The sequence below is a fragment of the Alexandromys fortis genome, unplaced genomic scaffold, assembly GCF_014885135.2.
Source record: "Alexandromys fortis isolate MF-2015 unplaced genomic scaffold, M_Fortis_MF-2015_v1.1 scaffold_50, whole genome shotgun sequence".
Taxonomy (NCBI): Eukaryota; Metazoa; Chordata; class Mammalia; order Rodentia; family Cricetidae; genus Alexandromys; species Alexandromys fortis.
The window spans coordinates 458,925-466,258 of NW_026067932.1; the positions used below are offsets into that span (position 1 = coordinate 458,925).

Here is a 7,334-nt window from a genome sequence, read left to right on the forward strand (position 1 = left end):
AACCAGTGACTGATCTCCGACCTCACAGGTGACCTGAGGGAGGTACTCCAGACAGCACGCAGTGTATGTAGCATGTCAGACCAAATGGGGGAATGTGGGAGGACTCACACGTGTGTCCTGTTGTTTCCTGTATAACCCTGCACATAGACTTCCCTGTTATTGTGACTTCATTCTACAGCATCACACTGAAAGGGGTGACGGTATAGAGAAGGAGTCGTTCCAAGGCTAGCATAGGGCTTGAGGGCCAGAACCACCCAGTCCGGTATCTTCCAGGCCTTAGTACTTCAAGCACAAGGATGCAAAAGGCAATAACCCCATTCAATACCAATGCAGCCAATGTCTCTGTTTGCTTGGAATTTTGAGCACCTGGGAAACTCTTGCCTCCTAATCTAGAGCAGAAGTATCCAGAATCTCTGGAGGCCTTGTGCTTGCCACAGATCTCAGGGATGGTCTTTAGTCCAATCAATCAATTTCTTCCTCCTGGTACAGCCAGGAAGTGGGGCTTTCCACAAGTTCTGCCATGTGGGAAGACCTCATGCTCTGCCTTCCTGGTGACCTTTTCTGCTTTCTGAAGAAAGTTGGGACCTCACTTTATCCAGTATGTGGGAAGGCGACATATTCTTCCTTATTCTTCAGTTGCCCCAGCTTTGGGGCAACACACTTGAGACTGTTCCTCAGTGTCTACATGAATAGTATGCTTCACATGGGTTCTCAGCATGCCTGTGAGGCTATGTCCCAGGGTGACTTTGGTACCTCTGCATCTGAGCTGTGGAGCAGTTTGAAGTGCATGGTGAAGATGGGTCTGCTATCTGCCTCCATTCCTTTGCTAGCGTGCTCTTCTCATGGACCGTGATCTCAGGAGCTTCCTTACCCTGGTCGTGAGGAGGACCATTGCCAGTCTTCTCAGTGATCCATATATCTCGTCTATCTAGTCTTATTTTTATTCTGAAAACTTGCTGGTTATTAGTTTTTATGTATCCTGCTTTTCACTTATTTTTCTCTGCCCCTAGATCCTGTGTGGATGTGACTGTGGGTTTGAACTTTAGCCCTAAGGTTCCAGCCAGCCACCTTCCATGACACTTGCTCCTCTTGGTACAGCCTTCTCCTCCTGTAGGGAGTTTCCCATTGTGCACTTTACTGATGGAGAAGGAAGTTATCACATGCTAACTGCTCTATAGGGGTTGCTCTGAGGTATAATAAACCCAGTGTCAAATGCCTAAATGTCCTGCCTGCCGCTTCCCCTGGAGTGTTGCTCTGATCACCGCAACAGGCATTCACTCTCGTTCAAACCATTTGCTGCTGACCTCCCATCACCTTCTGTACTTCCTTCCTCCTATCCCAGGATGCCTCATTTGGGTTCTCTGCCAACAGCATCCTTTCAGGCCTTCCCACATGGTGGCTCTTGTGTTAGCCCCACTGCCTGGCTCTATCAGGGTTCCTTTGTGTTGTCCTCCTTAGAGTGTGTTCTGTTGTCTGCTGCCTGGTGCATGCTTGTGCCTCCTCCTCCCTTAAGTCAGCTGCCTCACAGCCGAGCCGTGTCTCCATCTAGCTGTCTATTCCAGGACAGAATCCTTCTCTGTCCTGGGAGGATTCTTCTGTTGAGCCAGGGAGCTGTAGTCTGTTTACTTTGGGAGCCTTTGGCTATTGGTCCCCTCCGGTTTCTTTCCAAGGGCTCTGGTCCTGAATATCGCTGTCACGCTGTACTTTCTCTTGTGCTCTGGGCTTCGTTCCAGATGGTTTCTTCACAACTTCCTGCAGGTCTCAAGTTCTTGTGTCTAATATAATACTGAAACTCTCTGACTTAAGTTTCAATTATTGCTTAATTTCCTGGTTTTGCTTTTCAGGTTCAGCTTGCTTTTAACTAGTTTCAAGTCTCTTACATGTCTGAAAGCACATGGAGCCCATTTATTTTTTTTTTAACCTCAAACACCGATGGACTCCACTGCCTATATCAACAAATAGGACCCTCTCCTGCTGTTTCTAAGGACCTTTATTACAAGCTACTAAGTTTTCTTGTACCTCCTTACCCAGGAAGCCTTGGGAAGAGGCCTGCATGAGGGTATGGTTGCCTACACAGAGGACTGATCAGACTTCCAGGAAGGTGACTGCAAGGCTGCAAGCTCACCTGGCTATAGACTTGTTATGAACTCCAGGGGAGATGCTCTCCTCAAGCTTATTCTCTGCAGTCCTTGGATTTGGTGCCACTTTCTGATTGACCCTGAGCCCCTCCACTGCGACTACCTTTGCTCTGGCTGCATCTCCTGTTGTCTGTCCTCTCTAGAAAATAAACATTGCTGTTTGCATCACTGCTCCAGGATGGGGATGCAGAAGACACCCTTCCTCACTGATTGACAATGCATCTGAGAAGGTGCTGCCACAGCCACCCTTTTCGAGGGACCAGTCACCTACACAAAAGAGTGCAGTCCTACTCACAAAATGTTTACATGGAGTTTAGGGCCACTCAGCAGGCAAGTGACTGACCCCCACACCTAGAGAGAACAGTATAGCTAGGACTCTGAAGAACTGTCTGGAACAAGTGAGCAGAGTCTCCCCGAGGACAGAGCCCAGAACAGACCCTGACACAGAGAATGTATGAAACACGTGACTGTGTTTCCTCGATTCTTGGCCCTGACCTGTTTCCCTTCCCACAACCCTCCTCTGTTCATCTCACCGCTTCCCTCCTGTTTCTTCTCCTCAGAGTAGAAGATCCATCCCGAATGTGGGCCGCATCATTTCATAGGCTGGACCCTGGACTGAAAAAGGTGGACAAGCTGAACATAAGCTCTCAGCTCTTGACCTTCTAGTTCCTTCCACCTTGACTTCCTGCACTACTGGACTGTAACCAGAGTTGTGAGCCAAATAAGTCTTTTCTCCCTTATTGCTTTTATCAGAATATTTACCACAGCAGTATGAATGAAACTAAGAAATCCCCCAATCTCTGTTTCCGTTTTCCTGTTCCTCCCATTTCTCATCCCATGACTTCCTCCTAATCCCTTCCTTTTGTCACCCCATCCCACTTTCCCTGGCTCTTCCCTCTTCTTATCACCTGCCTCCCTCCTCCTCTGTTCCTCTGCCTCTTTTCCTGCTCATCCACTCCTTGCTCCTCCCTTCCCCACGCTCTCTCCTCCCCCTGATTCTCCACTCTCTCCTTCCCAGCTCCTGCTCCTCCTCTCCCTACTCCTGTTCCCCACCTTCCCTGCAAGAATTGGCCACCTTGTCATAAAGTCTCTCTCCTTGGGCTGGAGAGATGCCCTGGTGGTGAGGAGTTCTTGTTGCCCTTGCAGAAGTCCTGAGTTCAGTTCCCAACACCCATATAGCAGGTCACAACCATTTGTAATTCCAATTCCAGGAGCTATGGTGCCCTTTCTGACCTCCACGGGCATCAGGCATTCACATGGTGCACAGACATACATGTAGGCAAAACATTCATACACATAAAATAAATAAATAAATAAATATATATACATATATATATATATTTTTTTTAAATAAGGTTTCTCTCCTGGTTGTTCCAGAGAAATTACTGGGAATAGCCTTTTACCTTCCAGGACTTGTAAATGTGGAGATCCTGGTCTTTAAAGTCTGCACTAATGCATTTCTACCCAGAGTCAAGTGCCAGACCCATCTTGTGAGCTCAAGAACTAGGAAAACAGGCTCCACAGCTCTGCTTGGAGATCTGTCTGCCTGTTCTTTCACCAGCAGGAGGAAAGGTTCTCCCTATGCAGCTGTTCCGAGTGAGCTTAATGCTAGGCTGTCTTCTCCAATCGCTAGCTTCTGCAGCATGAGACCGGTTGTGATATCACTGTATCATCAGTTGAATTTGTAAAAGTATGGTCCTACATAGAAAAGAAACTGCAACCCAGGTCAAGATGGAGTTCTCCCCTGGAGTCCCTGAGCAGGGCTGGTCAGTAGGTGTAGCACATCCACAGTAAGACTAAGTCCTGAACAAGACAAGCCTGCGTGCCTCAGTATTAGCCAGCTCTGCTTTTTGAGGAGTTGGGGTGCTCCCTTAAAAGTGAGAGCAATGAGTAAAAAGCACCCCAGGTTTAAGGGGAAAGATTTTAATACCTTCAGGAACCATTTAGAATGCCTAGGTCAAAGCTGGATAGGTCACCTGATCCCTTTTTACTCCCACCCTTTTTTCCTCTTGGTTTTTCAAGACAGAGTTTCTCTGTGTAGCCCTGGTGGTTCCAGAACTCATTCTGTAGACCAGGCTGGCATCAAACTAAGAAATCTGCCTCCCTTTGCCACTGCCTAGCTATGACCTTTTCTTTCTTTTTTTTTTTTTTCCCTACTGTTGAGAAAGCTGAGGCTCCAAAGGAACTTGGGGGATACTACTAAGGTCATACAGTCTGGGGCCCAGAATCCTCCATCCAACATCTCTGTCTATGATCGTCCCTTGCTGGAGAAATGCCCACTGCGTTTCCTCCTTTCCACATCATTTTTGGTTGCCCTTACGGTCATTTATTTATTTGAAATAGTTTTTAGTACTTTGTTTTTCATCTCTAGACTTTCCAGCTCATTTTTAAATCTTTCATGTTTTTCAAATCATTTAAAATATTTGGACCAGTTTTGAAGTGACATAAAACTTCCGAGATAGTCCAGAGAGTCCTTACACCTTCCACAGTCGGGGCTCCTTGGCTATGTCCTGATTGTCACCGAGAGTGGCCCACACAGGCTGGGTCATCATCTCACCAAGTGCAGGTCATTCATAGTCCCCAGCTTTCTCTTTCTCACTCCAGGCCTGTCCTGATCCCTTTGTGCCCCACGGTGACGGTAGGCCAAGCTGCCCTTGTTATTTTATCATCTTGAGAAGTACTGGCCAGGTGTCTTCTACACTCTTTCTCCAGTGTGATTGCCTGATATCTGCACAGTTAGACCAGAACTGTGTGCTTTAGAGGAAGAGTAACAACATCTGTCTGTGTCTCACAGGCAGTGAAGGCACCCTCGTGGTGAGCCGTTGCCTTCTGCTTGCTTCTTCCAAGATCTTCTCATTGTCTTTGTCTTCCAGCACTCTGAAAATGGTATACCCAAGAGTAAAGATTTTAAAATCTATACTGTTCTCCCTTTGGGTTTCCTGGTTTGGTGTCTTTTATAATTTTGGAACTTTCTTGGCCACTATTACTTGAATATTACAGTTGCATATGTGCTATGTCTTCCAGTGCCATGATTGATTCTTGTGCATTGTCACGTGCTATGCTCTGAGAAAGATCTCTGTAGTCCATCTTCCACCCTTCCCACCGTCTGACAGTGATTCTGAGACCTTGGACATTCTGATAAGGATATAGAAAGAGTAGACTTAAATACAGTTCCTCCTCAAGTCTTGTGTACTTGTGCCCTGTGCTGAGTACCACACACACTTAGAGCTGTATAAAATAAGACAGGAAGGCAACTTTGGTGAGTGCAGCTGCCGGCAAGCCATCCCGAGCTCCATAAGGAACCTCTGACAGACTCAGTTACTCATGAAGCTGGGTTGAGTCATACTTTGGTCTGTTGGTGCTGTCCCAATTTTGAAGTAGGCATTTCTTTAACAGCTCCCTGGAAATTCACACGGAATGTCGATCCAAACCATGGCATGAAAGTGGTTCCCTGCATCTTAACTACTTCACTGTCTGGGCTCAGGCACTACCGTTTTCACTGTTACTCAGTGTACCCTTAACGCAGCTTGACCTTCTACCTCAGATGCGCCTGTTAGGTGAAGCCTACCCCAGAGTCATGCTCGTGTGGTGACTGCAGTGATTAACATGTTCTTTGTTCAGTGCATCGGCTCTATGTTTCAAAGCATGGATCATTTATGTTTTATTTTGTCATCCAATGCATATTTACTGGTTTCGGTCCTGCAACTAAATATGTCCTGGCTCTGTCCCCAGAGACAGTCCTGTAGCTTTTCTGGTTATTTTGTGGTTTGTAAAAGATTGGATTTTAGTAAGTTCTTCAAGAAGGACTTGTATGTTTACAACTGCTTTTGACTTTTTTCTTGATGAATGGCTTTGTTGCACATAATATTCTTGGCTCCAAGTTTCTTTTTTGGAGTCTCTAAGATGTTTCTCCACTGTTTTCTAGTAAAAGATTGTTGTTAATATTTGGAGCCAATCTTCTGTTTTTTCTTTTGTAAATAAATTAGACAATTTTTCCTTTACTATCTGTCTTAGTTAGGGTTTCTGTTGCTATGAACAGACATCATTACCACAAGGACTCTTATAAAGGAAAGCCTTTAATTAGGGCTGTTTTACAGTTCAGAGGTTTAGTCCATTGTCAGTCTAGCAGAAGGCATGGTGGCATGGAGGAGGAAGATGGAGTTAGAGAGAAGCCATGGAGCTGCTGGAGATAGATGCTGAGAACTTTACCCTGTAGGCCACAGTCACGTGGCAATATACAGATTAATAGAAATGTGTTAAATTAATATAAGAGTTAGCCAATAATTAAGTTAGAGCTAATGGGTCAAGCAGTAGTTTAATTAATACAGTTTCTATGTAATTATTTTGGGTCTAAGCTGGCCAGGCGGCCAGAAACCAACAACATGTATATGCTGTGGGACAATGGTCTTGTACCTTGGAAAGATTTGTCACTTGTGTTGTTCTAATAAAATGCTGATTAGTCGGTAGCCAGCCAGGGCAATGAGAAAAGGAGAATTCTGCAAAGAAGAAAAGCTCATAAAAAGGTACCAAGCTGGTAGTCAGGTGGCTACAGTCAAGATGGCGGCTTCCGTCTTCACGGGTGCAGTGAGAGCCGCTTCAGGAATATTACGGCCCCTCAATGTTTTGGCATCCTCAACCTATTGGAACTATGCCAAGAATGCCTGTCTTAAGTCTACACTGTGCACCATTCATTTTAGACATATTCAGACACCAGTTGTCTCCTCTGCTCCAAGACTTGTCACATCTGTCAGAAGCCTGACACATGGGCCGACTGCAGCAGCCAGTCAGAACTCTAACATACTGCAGCAAATGGAAAGGCAAGAGGAAGACAGTAAAATCGGTTGTGCATCGGTTCCTGCGACTTCATTCTGGCCTTTGGTTGAGGAGAAAGGTGGGCTATAAGAAAAAATTATGGAAAAAGACAACGGCAAGAAAGAAGCGCTTGAGGGAATTTGTGTTCTGCAACAAGACCCAGAGTAAACTCCTAGATAAAATGACGACGTCTTTCTGGAAGAGGCGCAACTGGTACGCTGGTGATCCTTACCAGATGTACCACGATCGAACGAACCTGCGAGTATAGTTCAGAGCTTTCCTAGGTTCCCAGCTGCGGAATGTGGATCTCTGTGTACATGTCCTTGCAGAAGTGAGTATGTGATAAACTGTAAACTGTACCACCTGATAGACAAACAGAATAGC

General features: G+C 45.8%; 1 pseudogene; it reads left to right on the forward strand.

Moving 5' to 3' along the window:
- Nucleotides 1-6,678: 6,678 nt before the first annotated feature.
- Nucleotides 6,679-7,328, forward strand: LOC126503797 (39S ribosomal protein L35, mitochondrial-like; annotated as a pseudogene).
- The last annotated feature ends 6 nt before the right edge of the window (nucleotides 7,329-7,334 follow it).